At 40.8% G+C, this 16,969-nt stretch overlaps 1 long non-coding RNA gene and 1 pseudogene across 1 annotated transcript in view; one reads left to right on the top strand and one right to left on the bottom strand.

Annotated features, from left to right (window-relative positions):
* LOC122708986 overlaps positions 1 to 16,969 on the bottom strand; it is a 255,778-nt gene that overhangs the window by 72,003 nt on the left and 166,806 nt on the right. The gene's annotated exons all lie outside the window — the stretch shown is intronic.
* On the top strand, positions 5,483 to 5,964 carry LOC122708982 (annotated as a pseudogene).

Below are 16,969 nucleotides of genomic sequence, written 5' to 3'. Positions count from 1 at the left end.
AATTTAAGTGAATATAACAGGAAACAATTTTATGTAGCAGATAACAGATCTGTGTTGGCCTCAGCAAAACTATTAAATAGGCCAAATTAGTTTCAGCCCAGTTTACCTTTCTCCTGTCAGTGCAGTTTTGTGCAGATTCAGCTCTCAAAATATTGTATTTCCTATGCTGAATTATTCTTCCTTTAACCTATTAGTAAACCAGGGGCATCCATCTCAAATGTCTACAAGGGCTAGAAGGCAACATTATTGGGTTGAGTATAATACAAGATCATGGCATCTGGTCCCATCACTTCATGGCAAAGAGATGGGGAAATAATAGAAACAGTGAGAGACTTTATTTTTGGGGGCTCCAAAATCACTGCAGATGATGACTGTAGCCATGAAATTAAAAGACACTTGCTCCTTGGAAGAAAAGCTATGACCAATCTGAAAGTGAAAGTTGCTCAGTCGTGTCTGACTCTTTGCGACCCCATGGACTATGCAGTCCATGGAATTCTCCAGGCCAGAATACTGGAGTGGATAGCCTTTCCCTTCTCCAGGGGATCTTCCCAATTCAGGGATCAAACCCAGGTCTCCCACATTGCAGGAGCCTTCTTTACCAGCTAAGCCACAAGGGAAGGAGAAGGCAATGGCACCCCACTCCAGTACTCTTGCTTGGAAAATCCCATGGAGGGAGAAGCCTGGTAGGCTGCAGTCCATGGGGTCGCTAAGAGTCGGACACGACTGAGGACTTCACTTTCACTTTTCACTTTCATGCATTGGAGAAGGAAATGGCAATCCACTCCAGTGTTCTTGCCTGGAGAATCCCAGGGACAGGGGAGCCTGGTGGGCTGCCATCTATGGGGTCACACAGAGTCAGACACGACTGAAGCGACTTAGCAGCAGCAGCCACAAGCCAAAAAGGGAGCCCATGACCAACCTAGACAGCATATTAAAAAGCAGAGGTCTATCTAGTCAAATCTATGGTTTTTCCAGTAGTCATGTAAGGACGTAAGAGTTGGACTATAAGGAAAGCTGAGTGCTGAAGAATTGATGCATTTGAACTGTGGTGTTGGAGAAGACTCTTGAGAGTCCCTTGGACTGCAAGGAGATCAAACCAGTCTAATCTTAAAGGAAATCAGTCCTGAATATTCATTGGAAAGACTGATGCTGAAGCTGAAACTCCAGTACTTTGGCCACGTGATGCAAAGAACCAACTCATTGGAAAAGACCCTGATGCTGGAAAAGATTGAAGGTGGGAGGAGAAGGGACGACAGAGGGTGAGATGGTTGGATGGCATCACTGACATGACCAAGAGTTTGAGTAGGCTCTGGGAGTTGGTGATGGACAGGAAAGCCTGGCGTGCTGCAGTCCATGGGGTCACGGAGACAGACATGACTGAGCGACTGAACTGAACTGATAATACAAGAAAAGGAACTGGTAGGGTGAAATAGGGTATATACCATACTTAAACACATTTAACATTCAAAGTTATGGTTTTTCCAGTAGTCATGTATGGATGTGAAAGTTGGACCATAAAGAAGGCTGAGTGCTGAAGAATGGTTGCTTTCAAACTGTGGTGCTGGAGACGACTCTTAAAAGCCCTTGGACTGCAAAGAGATCAAACCAGTCAATCCTAAAAGCTACCAACCCTGAATATTCATTGGAAGAATTGTTTCTGAAGCTGAAGTTCCAATACCTTGGCCACGTGATCCAAAGAGCTGACTCATTGGAAAATACCCTGATGCTGGGAAAGATTTAGGGCAGAAGGAGAAGAGGACGACAGAGGATGATAAGGTTGAATAGCATCACTGACTTGATGGACATGACTTTGAGCAAATTCCGAGAGATAGTGGAGGGCGGGGAACCTGGCATGCTATAGTCCATGGGGTCACAAAAAGTCAGACATGACTTAGCAACTGAACAATAAAAACAGATTAAAAACAAAATCATGCCAATAAAATAAAATAATTCTTCCTGTCCAACTTAGCTAGAGTTTGTAATCCTTGTCATAAACTTTTAAAAATCAGGAACCACATTACTCAGCTTTATAGCACCAGAATCATCTAAGAGCATGTCTTTCCTATCCTTATATTAAGTACTCAATAAATATTTATTCAATTAATTTATCTGAGGAACAGCCCTGGAAATTTAGATATACTGGCCCCTGGTGGTGGGGTAGAGGAATCGCTGTGACTATAGGGCAGAAACCACAGAACTCTCTTAGAGCCAACATTTGCCAAAAGCTTCAGTAAGAATTTCACATGGAATCTCATTTAATTCTCACAAAAGGTTCAAGAACTAAATACCATAATCACCACAGTTTAAGCTGATGAAACCAGGTCTTCAATCAAGACATTTCCCCAGATCATTAGCAAGGGGACTGAGGTTTGGTTGGAATTCTGTCTGAATTTGAGCTTTAGGTTTAAGGGGGAAAACAGTCTTCAGACATTTTCCTGTGTCACTGTGTTGTATTACAGTGAAAAATATTATTATTAAACAACTTCACCTTAAGTTATTAGAACTTCGATGGACTATTGAAAACAAATGTGTTCCTCTTCTTTATTAGCTAAAGTTTTATTTTCATAACTGCCCACTCTATGTCTTATAATTATCTCTAGTGCTTAGCAGGATGTCAAAACTCTCCCCAAAAGTTGGTTCCAAGTGCCTCCTCAGACTTATTTTATACCACAGTTTTAAGTGGAGGAAGAATAGTTATCAGCCGCAAGAAAGAAAGAACTCCTGCCATTTGCAACAACATGGATGGACCTTGAGAGTATTGTGCTAGAAATAAACCAGACAGAGGGGAAAAAAAATACTGCTTGGTATCACTTACATGCAGAATATGAAAAAAAAAAAAAAAAAAACCACCTCATAGCAAGATAGAAAAGTGGCTCTTGGGATCTAGAGGGTGAGGGAAATAGGGAGAGGTTGGTGAAAGATTACAAACTTTCAGCTATAAAATGATTACAGTCTAAGAATCTAATAGAAAACATGGTGACTATAGTTGATAACACTGAGTTCTCTAATTGAAATTTGCTGAGAGGGTAGAACTTAAATTTTCTTACACAAAAAGAGAGAGAGAGATAAATATATGTGGTGATGGATGTGTTAATTAACTGGATGGGATAGGGGTATCATTTTATAAAGTCGGCATATATCAAATCACCACAATGTACACTTTAAATACCTTACAACTTTATATATCAACTACACCTCATAAAGCTGAATTTTTAAAAAGGAAGAAAGTGGAGGAGGGAGAGAAGTGGAGCTTTCTATGATTTGTCTGACTTTCCTTTTAGGCTGAAATTAAAATGGTCTTCCAGAGACACCTCCTACCTGCTCAACATCTGTTCACGCCTGGTCAGGATGGCTTTTCTTGGTCCTTTTTCCTACCAAACTCTATTTATAGAAGTGTTATTTCTGTTCTGGCACTCACATCTCATTTGTAGATTTCAACAGTCATGCTGACCCTTCCAGTTTATTCATCCCAATCTTCCTCCTCCTACCTACTCTTTAATCAACAGATAATGATTGTAGGTAATTTAACAGTCCACCTTAGTTCCAGAGTCCCCTCAAATGAAAACCACAAAGAGTTTTTCCCTATATATTCCAAAGGAAGGCAGTATACTCAGTCAAAGGCACAAAAACAGACTTTCCAGTCAGGCTGATCTGAGACTCAACTTGCATTCTTGTTACTTTCCGACTATGTCCTTAGAAATTCAGTTTTCTCCCCAGTAAAATGAGATGCTATCTCTCTCAGGTAACTATTGGGAAGATAAAATAAAACTAGAAAATGGGCTGTGTGAAAGAATTGTAGCCATTTTCACAATAAGCTAGCACAAAAACTTACAAACAAGCAAAGACAGTAGCCCATTCTGTTGGGGTACAACAGAACACAACACTTTTGAGTGTTTTGAGTTTTGACCAAAATAGTTTAGCCTTTTATGTGTTATTCCCTACCTAGGAAAGGGCAAAGCCTCTGCCTATCATTGGAAGCACCCTGTTCTTAGCTGGTCATGAAGAGCTCAGAAGGCCAGAAAGCAGAGCCTATGCTTCATGACTATTCCTTGCAGCATGCCTGCATCTTTTGGTATGAACACCTATCTCCCCTCTCCCTTACATACTTTTCCTCCCTTCCTGATGCTGGTCCCCAGTGAGGAAGCTGGCATTTCTTCACTCACTAGGGTGTCCCTAAATCCAGGTAGGGAATCCCATTTGTCCCATGTCTTCATGTTCTTCAGTGTAGAGGAAAGATAAAGATGGATCTCTTGATAAAACTGATCACCTCTCACTGCATAATATTCTTGCTATCACATAATTAAAAGGCCCTATACCCACAATAACAGAGAAGTTTGTTTTTCCACAGTCATATTTAGGAAGCATGGCCTTTCTTAGTTCCGCCTCCCAAGCTCGTCCAAGATCTTTTTCTCCATTATCTCCATAAACAATTTTGATTCCAGATCAGTTTTCTAGGAGACAGCAGGAAAAGTTGACTAAGAGTACAATTCTAGACATACCAACGGCAAAAATGTACATGAAAAGATGCTCAATATCACCAATTATGAGAAAGAATCAGAACTACAATGAGGAATTACCTCACACCCATCAGCAGGCTTCCTGGTGGCTCAGGCAGTAAAGAATCTGCCTGCAATGTGGGAGGCCTGGGTTAAATCCCTGGGTTGGAAAGATCCCCTGAAGAAGGGAAGGGCAACCCACTCCAGTATTCTTGCCTGGAGAATTCCATGGAGAGAGAAGCCTGACATGGTACAGGGTTGCAAAGAGTTGGACATGACTGAGTGACTAACACACAGTCAGAATGATCATCATCAAAAAGTCTACAAACAATAAATGCTGGAGAGGGTGCGGAGAAAAGAGAACCCTCCTACACTGTTGGTGGGAATGTAAATTGGTACAATCATTACGGAGAACAGTACGGAGGCGCCTTAAAAATACCTAAAACTGAACCACCATACAACTCAGCAATCCCACTCCTGGGCATGTGAGCCAATTTGTGTTCTGTTTGTGCTCAGTCACTTCAGCTGTGTCTGACTATTTGCAACCCCATGGACCATGGCCCACTAGCCTCCTCTGTCGATGGGATTTTGCCAGCAACAATACTGGAGTGAGTTGCCATGCCCTCCAGAGGATGGCATGCTCCCTGCTCCAGGGGATCTTCCTGACCCAGAGATTGAACTCACATCTCCTGCCTCTCCTGCACTGCAGGTGTTTCTTTACCTACTGATTCATCGGGGGTGTATATTCAGAGAAAATCATAATCCAAAAGGACACATGCACCTCAATGTTCACTGCACCACTATTTACAATAGCCAAGACATGGAAGCAACCTAAATGTCCATCGACAGAGGAATGCATAAAGAACATGTGGTACATATATACAATGAAATATTACTCAGCCATGAAAAAGAATGAAATAGGTATTGGCCTTGTTCTCTGTCTTTCTGTTTTGCCATTTGCAGACACTGCCCTCTCTCTTCAGCCTCATGCCTGCCGTCTCCTTGAGACCTAACACCATGCCTTCAATTAAGTTTCAGAGTTCTGATGGAGATATATTCAAAGTGGATGTTGAAACTGCAAAACAATCTGTGACTGTGAAGACCATACTAGAAGATTTGAGAATGGATGATGAAGATGATGCTCTAGTCCCCTTGCCAAATGTTAATGCAGCAATATTTTTAAAAGATCGTTCAGTGGGATGAGAATAAAGAAAAGCGAACAGATGATAACCCTGTTTGGGATCAAGACATTCTGAAAGGTGACCAAGGAACACCTTTTGAGCTTACACTGGCAGCAAAATACTTAGACATCAAAGTTTTGCTTGATGTTACTTGCAAGACTGTTCCCAGTATGATCCAGGGGAAAACCCCTGAGGAGATTTGAAAGACATTCAATATCAAAAATGATTTCACTGAAGAAGAGGAAGCTCACATACACATAGAAAACCAGTGGTATGAGGAGAAGTGAAATTTTGTGTCTGATGTTTTAACACTGTAAGGGTTACTCCAAATACTAGTTGCACTAGTATTTGTTTATAATTTGTTTGTAATTGTTAATATTAGAAAAACAGTCAACAAATGCAGCAGCAAGCCAATTGTATTACTAGAGTGTTGTCCTCATTGCACGTGTAGTTTCAGTACAGATCCCACACTTACAGCTCGGTTTCTTCGAGCGTGATCAAAAGTTTCTTTGTTCTGAATAAAACTGAACTGTGGGTTCTCTATGCTGCTGCTGCTAAGTCACTTCAATCTTGTCCGACTCTGTGCCACCCCATAGATGGCAGCCCACCAGGCACCCCCATCCCTAGGATTCTCCAGGCAAGAACACTGGAGTGGGTTGCCATTTCCTTCTCCAATGCATGAAAGTGAAAAAAGTGAAGTCGCTCAGTTGTGTCCGACTCTTAGCGACCCCATGGACTGCAGCCTACCAGGCTTCTCCATCCATGGGATTTTCCAGGCAAGAGTACTGGAGTGGGGTGCCATTGCCTTCTCCGGTGGGTTCTCTATAGAAAGTGACATTTTGGACTTTCCCTTTTTTGAATGCAATTTTCACCTAGTTTATTGTTCAGTTAATTTTAGTTTCATGGCTTTTAAAGTTGGCATTATAAATAAAGCAACTTAAAAAAAAAAAGAAATAATGCCATGCGCAACAACATGGATGGACCTAGAGATTATCGTAGTAAGTGAAGTAAGTCAGACAAAGACAAATATCACGTGATGTCACTCATATGTGGAATCTAATTTTTAAAAAGATATAAATTAACTTATTTACAAAACAGAAGCAATGTCAAAAACAAACTTACAATTACCGAAGGGAAAACGCGGGGTGAGGGAGGAGTAAATCAGGAGCTTAAGATGAGCACACACAAACTATTGTATGTAAGATAGATAAATCAAGAGGGACCTACTGTACGGCACAGGGAACTCTGCCCCAATGTTCTCTGATAACAGATATGAGAAAAGAATGAATATATGTGTGTATATATATACACACATATAACTGAATCATTTTGTTATACATCTGAAACACATACAATATGGTAAAACAACTATACTCCAACAAAATTAAAAATTTGTTTTAAAAAGTGTACAATTCTAGTTATAGAGAGACAAAGATCGGGGTCTTGCCTTGCATCCCAGATATCTCAGCCACCTGACTTGGCTGTAGCCAGCATACATGAATCTGTTGCGAATTGGGAAAAGGCCTTTAAACCTACCAATGGACACAGTTTGAGGAGTGGAACGGAAGTTGGATTTTAAGCCTCACTTACCCCCTTGCCTAACGGTATACAGCCACCTTGAAAATAATCCAGTATTTACTACATAGGTATTATGATAATGAAGTAAGATGACAGATAAAAATCTTTTAGGCTAGTACCTGGCATATGATAAGCACCTAATATAACTTTTTCTTTCTCTCCATTGGACACAGCACTGATGGGGCTCTGCTCTCTAATTTTCCCTAATCTTGTTCTTCCATTTCACAACCAAAAAATACTGAAATAACTCTTTCTGGAGTTATTTCTCCACTGATCTCCAGTGGCATATTGGGCACCTACCGGCCTGGGGAGTTCATCTTTCAGTGTCCTATGTTTTTGCCTTTTCGTACCATTCATGGGGTTCTCAAGGCAAGAATACTGAAGTGGTTTGCCTTGAAACTCTACTTTCATTTAAGTAGAATGTTTTATTTATCAACTCATCTGAAAAACTCAAAATACTTCAAATGTTATGAAGTGAAACTGGAAACATTTATAAAAAGACTTCATCAGTATTTCCCCAAATTAAATGGCAGTGGAGAGTAGATAATGAATATTTTTTTCATCACTGACTGGTGTTAAAACAAGATCATAGTCCCTAAAAGGACTCACTTAGGAGGCCCTGTCACCAAACTGAGACTTAATTATAGCTTCAGCTCTCCCAAAAATGGAAACATAAACCAATCAATCAAGAATCACCAGATCAGTACTAGTCAGGTCATCTGCCTGCCATCCCCTGAAGGAAAGTAATTTTGCAATAACCAACTCACTTGTTTGCCTACCATAACTTCCTGGTTCTGCTCCTTTCTGGCTATAGAAGTCTTTCATTTCATGCGGTTGTCTGGAGCTCTTTTTCTCTGCTAGATTGGATGCTGCCTGATTCAAATTGATTTTTTCTCAAATAAACTCTTCAAGTTTTTAATATGCCTTAGTTTACAACACTGGACACTATCAAATAACTTGACATTCTCCAAAGAAAATCATCTAGAGAACACTCAAAGGTTTCTTGAAGCAAAGTTTTCTTGAACAAAAGTTTTAAAATATGAGCTGAATGTTAGGTAATATTAAAAAAACTGCTATTGTTTGTTAAGCGGCTACACGGCACTAGAACGACTATGAGGAGATACCCCACATCCAAGGACAGAGAAGCACCAGCAAGATGGTAGGCACTGGAGACCCAGGAGAAAGGAGCAGTGACCCCACAGGAGACTGACTCAGACTTGCCCATGAGTGTCCAGGAGTCTCCAGCAGAGGCGTGGGTCGGCGGTGGCCTGCTGCAGTCTGGGGGCACTGAGTGTAGCAGTGCATGCATGGGACCTTTGAAGGAGGTCGTCATTATCCTCATCACCTCCACCATAGTTTCGCCTTAGGTAAATAACAAGGAGGGAACACAGCCCCACCAATCAACAGAAAATTGGATTAAAGATTTACTGAGCATGGCCCAGCCCATCAGAACAAGACCCAGTTTCCCCCTCAGTCATTCTCTCCCTTTAGGAAGCTTCCATAAGCCTCTTATTCTTCTCCAGGAGAGGGCATACAGAATGAAAAGCACAATCACAGGAAACTAACCAATCTGATCACATGAACCACAGCCTTATCTAACTCAATGAACCTATGAGCCATGCCACGTAGGGCCACCCAAGATGGACAAGTCATGGTGGAGAATTCTGACAAAATGTGGTCCACTGGAGAAGAGAACGGCAAACTAATTCAGTATTCTTGCCTTGAGAACCCCATGAACAGTAAGAAAAGAAAAAAAGATATGACACAAAGATGAACTTCCCAGGTCAGTAGGTGCCCAATATGCTACTGGAGATCAGTGGAGAAATAACTCCAGAAAGAGTGAAGAGATGGAGCCAAAGCAAAAACAACACTCAGTTGTGGATGTGACTGGTGATGGAAATAAAGTTCAATACTGTAAAGAGAAGTATTGCATAGGAACCTGGAATGTTAGGTCCGTGAATCAAGGCAAATTGGAAGTAGTCAAACAGGAGATGGCAAGAGTGAATATCAACATTTTAGGAATCAGCAAACTAAAATGGACTGGAAGGGGTGAATTTAACTCAGATGACCATTATATCTACCGCTGTGGGCAAGAATCCCTTAGAAGAAATGGAATAGCTATCACAGTCAACAAAAGAGTCTGAAATGCAGCACTTGGATCCAATCTCAAAAATGACACAATGATTTCTGTTCGTTTCCAAGGCAAACCCTTCAATATCACAGTAATCCAAGTCTATGCCCCGACCAGTAGTGCTGAAGATGCTGAAGTTGAATGGTTCTATGAAACCTACAAGACCTTCTAGAACTAACACCCAAAAAAGATGTCCTTTTCATTATAGGGGGCTGGAATGCAAAAGTAGGAAGTCAAGAAACACCCGGAATAACAGGCAAATTTGGCCTTAGAGTACAGAATGAAGCAGGGCAAAGGCTAATAGAGTTTTGCCAAGAGAACACACTGGTCATAGCAAACATCCTCTTTCAACAACACAAGAGAAGACTCTACACATGGACATCACCAGATGGTCAACACCAAAATCAGATTGATTATATTCTTTGCATCCAAATATGGAGAAGCTCTATACAGTCAGCAAAGACAAGACCAGAAACTGACTGGGGCTCAGATCTGAACTCCTTATTGCCAAATTCAGACTTAAATTGAAGAAAGTAGGGAAAACCACTAGACCACTCAGGTATGACCTAAGTCAAATCCCTTATGATTATACAGTGGAAGTGACAAGTAGATTCAAGGGATTAGATCTGATAGAGTGCCTGAAGAACTATGAATGGAGGTTCCTGACATTGTACGGGAGGCAGGGATCAAAACCATTTCCAAGAAAAAGAAATGCAAAAAGGCAAAATAGTTGTCTGAGGAGGCCTTACAAATAGCTGGGAAGAGAAGAGAATTGAAAGGCAAAGGAGAAAAGAAAAGATATACCCATTTGAATCCAGAGTTCCAAAGAATAGTAAGGAGAGATAAGAAAGCCTTCCTCAGTGATCACTGCAAAGAAATAGAGGAAAACAGTAGAATGGGAAAGACTAGAGATCTCTTTAAGAAAATTAGAGATACCAAAGGAACATCTCAGGCAAAGATGGGCACAATAAAGGACAGAAATGGTATGGACCTAACAGAAGTATTAGAAGATATTAAGAAGAGGTAACAAGAATACACTGAAGAACTATACAAAAAAAGATCTTCATGACCCAGATAATCACAATGCTGTGATCACTCACTTAAAGCCAGACATCATGGAATGCAAAGTCAAGTGAGCCTTAGGAAGCATCACCGGAAACAAAGCTAGTGGAAGTGATGGAATTCCAGTTGAGCTATTTCAAATCCTAAAAGATGATGCCGTGAAAGTGCTGCACTCAATATGCCAGCAAATTTGGAAAACTCAGCAGTGGCCACAGGATGGGAAAAGATCAGTTTTCATTCTAATCCCAAAGAAAGGCAATGCCAAAGAATGTTCAAACTACTGCACGATTGCACTCATCTCACACCCTAGCAAAGTAATGCTCAAAATTCCCCAAGCCAGGTTTCAACAGTACGTGAACTGGGAATTTCCAGATGTTCAAACCAGATTTAGAAAAGGCAGAGGACCAGAGATCAAATTGCCAACATCTGCTGGGTCATCAAAAAAGCAACAGAGTTCCAGAAAAACACATACTTCTGCTTGGTTGATTACACCAGAGTCTTTGACTGTGTGAATCACAACAAACTGTGGAAAATTCTTAAAGAGATGGGAATACCGGAGCACCTTACCTGCCTCCTGAGTAATCTGTATGCAGGTCAAGAAGCAAAAGTTAGAACTGGACATGGAACAACAGACTGGTTCCAAATAGGAAAAGGAGTACGTCAAGGCTGTATATTGTCACCCTGCTTATTTAACTTATATGCAGAGTACATCATGTGAAATGCCGGGCTGGATAAAGCACAAGCTGGAATCAAGATTGCTGGGAGAAATATCAATAACCTCAGATATACAGATGACACCACCCTATGGCAGAAAGTAAAGAAGAATTAAACAGCCTTTGAGGAAAGGGAAAGAGGAGAGTGAAAAAGCTGTCTTAAAAGTCAACATTCAAAAAACTAAGATCATGGCATCTGGTCCCATCACTTCATGGCAAATAGATGGGGAAACAATGGAAATGGTGAGAGACTTTATTTTGGGGGCTCCAAAATCACTGCAGATGGTGACTGCAGCCATGAAATTAAAAGACGCTTCTCCCTGGAAGAAAAGCTATGCCCAACCTAGACAGCATATTAAAAAGCAGAGACATTACTTTGCCAACAAAGGTCCGTCTAGTCAAAGCTATGGTTTTTCCTGCTAGTCATGCATGGAAGGGAGAGTTGGACTATAAAGAAAGCTGAGTGCCAAAGAATTGATGCTTTTGAACTGTAATATTGGAGAAAACTCTTGAGAGTCCCTTGGACTTCATGGAGATCAAATCAGTCAATCCTAAAGGAAATCAGCCCTGAATATTCATTGGAAGGACTGATGCTGAAGCTGAAACTCAAATACTTTGGCCACCTGATGTGAAGAACTGACATTGGGAAAGACCCTGATGCTGGGAAAGACTGAAGACAGGAGGAGAAGTGGAAGACAGAGGATGAGATGGTTGGATGACATCATGACTCGATGGACATGAGTTTGAGCAAGCTTCAGGAGTTGGTGATGGACAGGGAAGCCTGGCCTGCTGCAGTCCATGGGGTCTCAAAGAGTCAGACACGACTGAGTGACTAAACTGAACTGAACTGAATGTTGCTTCATCCTACTTAATTTCATGGTTATTTTTCTGTTTATGGCAAGTGATTCTTATTTTTCCCATCACAGTAATTTCCTTTTCAAATAAGTTTATTTAAATTAAAAAGTGAGTTGATTTTAAGAAAAATGTCAGCAAAAAAGTGATAAGGTGATAATTGGGTGGCTGAAGTTTGGGAAAAACTGAGCTAAAGAGACAAATTAAAACGAGTTTTAAAATTATGCTCCCTAAAACACTAGTCTCAAAATATGCTCCCAGAAGAAAAAAATATTTCTCAGTAAAATAAGTTTGGGAAAAGCTGTATACTACTTTACATTGCCCTCTAAGAGATTCATAATGCACATTAGCATATTTAAAACTTGGAGAAGGTCTGCAATAAACAGCTCATTTAATTTTACATGGCAGTTTCCAAATATATTTGACCAGAAAACTTTCTTTTTCCCCTTAAATAAAGCTATTAACACTGAGATACATTTTAGGAACCACAAGTGGTAAGTGGATTTTATGTTTAGAGAAGAGGAGCTCGCCTGGATTAATGACGGACAGACATCAAATGAGGTCTGCTTTCCTCCTCTCCTCCTGTCCTTGGTCCTTTCAGAGGACCAGAGGCCAGATAAGCTGACAAAACACCAGAGGCTGATATGGAAGAGAGAAGACCCAGATAATTAATGAGTAGGTCAGAACCCATAGCAGAAACAATTCAGCTGTAATCTCATAAGAAGATTGGTGGGGAGAAGGACTGAAGGCTGAGTTAAGGAAAAATTAAGTTACTCTGTAAGTTACAGAAGTAGTTCAGTAGAATTCAAGTTTGCATTTTAGGACTCTTATTTGCTTTCAAACTGCATTCTGGACATTAACCTCCAAATACAAACTACTGTTTGATTTTCTGACATCTCCCTACTTTGTGCTGTGTACTCAAAAATAATCTAGGTGATGAAAACTCCTAACTAAAAGATGAAAGAGTGCTCATAATTTTTTCAAAAAACAAGGACTTTAAATAATTATTTTCAATGTCTGTTTAAGGTTTGTTCGAATCTGCCTATTTAGTAAAGATGCTTTTAAAAAGTATCAAAATGTCCAAAATTCAGAGAGAAATATACAAGTGGAATGAAGAATCATCTTAAATATTGGGAAACGGGCTGCTCATTTTGTAGGCCCAAGATGCAAAATGGAAAAGAGTTTCATCCTTTAAACCCTGAAATGGTAAGCACAATAGCATTGGACCAGGAACACTTGAGTCTGTCTGGGATGAATAGCACTTGACCATGAAAGGCTTGAGCTTCCCAGGTGGAGCTAGCGGTAAAGAACCTGCGTGCCAGTGTAGGAGACACAGGAGACGAGGGTTCAATCCCTCGGTCAGGAAGATTCCCTGAAGGAGGAAATGGCAACCCGTTCCAGTATTCTTGCCTGGAAAATCCCATGGACAGAGGAGCCTGGTAGGCTACAGTCCATGGGGTCACAAAGAGTCGGACACGACTGAGGCGACTTAGCATACATGGAAGGCTTGATGCATTTCCAAAGTAAAGAAGAGAAGCCCAAATAGTAAGCATGTTGTAAACATCAGCCATTAATCTCTTCACAGAAAATAATTTGTCCATTTTCCCCCAATTGTGATATGTCTGGGAGTGTTTATATTCTTCCATTATGCTGGAAAGAAAAAGAAAATAATATGACATGAGGAACTCAAGATGATTCATTGCATTAGATAACAGCTGAAGAACTGGGGAAGGAAGCCAATACTTTCCCAAAACACATAAATTAATCTTGAAAGAGAAGAAAAAATTCCTAAGTTTCCCTTGTTTTCCTAAATATGAATGTGCTAGAAGCAGACTATGAATTACTAACAATGTGAGAATTAGCAATGTCAATCATTGCTAATGTCAATCATTTTCAGATACTGGGACCTCCCCATGATGCCTGCTTATCCCCATAAAATCTTACAGGCTTCCTCTCACCAACCAGACTTGTCTTCTCCTGGAGTGGGTATGAAGGTAGGGATGTCGTGAGTAAGCTTGGTGTGTAGTGACATGGAATGTGATATGGTTACATGGGCACACATCCATCACACACCCATGCCCAGCTTCACTTAGGAGTGAAACCGCAGAAGTAGAGAGAAAAGTAAAGTTCAATTGAGGGTGAACAGTCTCATCAATCTTTTGAAATGGTGCAAGACTACAAGTCAAGATCTCTTTCTCATCCTTCAAGGTGTTCACTCTGCCTTTCAGAGCAGAGAATATGTTCTCTCTTCATCAGTTTTCCCATCTGCAAAATGAAACTGGTGGATGGATGATAGCCCTCAGGCATTTCCAGGTTTGTAATGCTATAGAAGTTTCTTTCTCTGGGTGCATTTTGCTTTTCTTTGTTTATTAGGCACCTCAGTCTCAGCCAGAACCTCTTCTTTGATGTCCCTGTTTTCTGGAATCACCACCAGCAAAATTTCACTGTCTTCTGGAATCAGCACCAGCAAAATGACTTCATTACACTTGCTTTACATAATGATCAGCAAGGAAGCAGTTAACATACAGATAAGAAAACAGTGAAACCCAAATGCAACTGCTTCAACATGGCATTTCTGTGCTTTTCCCCAGATCCCACAACTATTAGAGACCAGAGACAGGGCATCTGGTCATGAAGCTTCTCTTTGTGAAAAGAAATTAGCTATTTGTCTCCTGTTTCCCACTCCAGACACTAACGTTAACCTCTCTGAGCACGATGTGGCCTTAGGTGGATATCTAATTATATGTTCTTTAAGGCACTTTGGGGCTTCAAGAGTCTGTGATTCTAAGTTGACTTCAGCCTTTGTGGACTCTTATTTTAGTTCCAACAGAGGACGAGATGGCTGGATGGCATCACTGGCTCGATAAACATGAGTTTGAGCAAGCTCCAGGAATTGGTGATGGACAGAGAAGCCTGGCATGCTGCAGTCCATGGGGTGGCAAAGAGTCGGACACAACTGAGTGACTGAACTGAACCGATTCTAGTTCCATGGGATATAGTAACACTTCTAGCGCTTGCTGATTAGCCTAGAGTATGAGATTAGGTTCTAGGTGAGGAGGCTCATCCTTTGGGTAATGCTTTGGGGATCTTTGAGCCAAAGATTTAAATCAAGCTTATCACAGACTGACGGTGGGGTCAGAAAAATCCGCTTAACTCCAATGGATTTGTACTGAGATTATGACGGCATTTTCAGCAAGCCCAACTCTCCAAAACTATCTAATGACATCCTTCTTTTTAGGAAAACAAGGTTTTCTGTTTTGTTTTGTCTTGTCTTTATTTCCAAAATCAGCTGTCTGTATCTGAATGGTATACAGACAAATATAAATTACACAAATAAGAGACTCAATTGTCCCTGTTGAAAATATGGGAATAGACTTCTCCCTAGAATTCCCATTACCTAGTGCATTTACTTTAGAAATGTGTAATTATAAGTATTTTCTCTTTTTGAAATGTTTATAAATCTTTTTAGAAACTATAGAAGCCTGGGCACAGTGTGACCCATGAACTGAAGTGTCTGCTATGATGAAGTGTGGTCATACCCCAGGAAAACTCGGCTTCAAGTGCTATGCTTGTGAAACAAAAGATACCAAATGACTCATTCAAAGTGCCTGGAACAGTGCTTGACACTTGCTAGCCATTGATATTATTTTCATTGTCCTCAAAACCAGAAGTTTTCTTCCTTCTGTACCCAATCTTTGGGCTTTGAGAGGTCTATTAGAAAATTCAATTTGTGAATCTGCACAGTCAAGGACCAGATCTAAACTCTAGTAACCTTCATTATTGGAAAAGACCCTGATGCTGAGAGGGATTGGGGGCAGGAGGAGAAGGGGATGACAGAGGATGAGATGGCTGGATGGCATCACCGACTCGATGGGCATGAGTTTGAGTAAACTCCGGGAGTTGGTGATGCACAGGGAGGCCTGGTGTGCTGCGATTCATGGGGTCGCAGAGTCAGACATGACTGAGCGACTGAACTGAACTGAACCTTCATCAAGAATCTGTCACCCTAGTGCACCCAAAGAAGCAGCTCGTTCACATCCAGGACTTTTTTGGTCATGTCCTTAATTTTAATATATTGAAATTTTTAAAAAAAGACTTAAGACCCAATTGATCTAATTAATCAGACTGTGTTTAGCTGCATTTTTTTCATATGTAATGAAATCATGGGAAAATTTATTAAGACTTCTTAGGATTAAGACATTGAAAAAGTCTTTTCTCTAAGATGACATAGGTCAACTTTTTGGCCAAGATCTGAGCAACAATTCCCTGGCTTCTCTCAAAGCTTCTGTCAGGATCAACTTGCTCTCTTTCCAGGGACATCCCAGTGGAGTTGTCATTAGAGTGACCATAAATTGTATTGTCCAACCAAAACACTTTAGTGTAATGACAACTATAAGTAATTATGCCAAAATAACAGACATGAGCTTTGACTGTTCTTGGCAGCAGATATATGATTATCCTAGCCTCTAAGAGGGACTTCCCTGGTAAGCTTAGCAGTAATGAATCCACCTGCCAATGCAGAAGACATGGGTTTGATCCCTGGACTGGGAAGATCTCCTGGAGAAGGAAATGGCAACCCACTCCGGTATTCTTGCCTGGGAAATCTGATGGACAGAGGAGTCTGGTGGGCTACAGTCTGTGGGGTCGCAGAAAAGTCAGACATGACTGAGTGACTCAACAACAACAATAACAATCCTCTAAGAAGTTTATGTGAGCCCTCTCCCATTTAGGACATTCCCTCTCCCCCATGCCTTGGTGAAGTCCTTGTCTTCAGTTCAGTAGAAGAGATAGGCTTTTTAAGGTAAGAATACAGTAAGTCTAAGCAACAGAGACACAGATATAAAGAAGACTTTTGGACTCTGTGGGAGAAGGCAAGGGAGGGATGATTTGAGAGAATAACACTGAAACATGTATATAACCATATGTGAAATAGATGACGAGTCCAAGCTCAATGCA

The sequence above is a fragment of the Cervus elaphus genome, chromosome 15, assembly GCF_910594005.1.
Source record: "Cervus elaphus chromosome 15, mCerEla1.1, whole genome shotgun sequence".
In the NCBI taxonomy this organism is placed as follows: Eukaryota; Metazoa; Chordata; class Mammalia; order Artiodactyla; family Cervidae; genus Cervus; species Cervus elaphus.
Note: the sequence above shows the minus strand (reverse complement) of the source record. Positions and strands in the feature narration are given on the sequence as shown.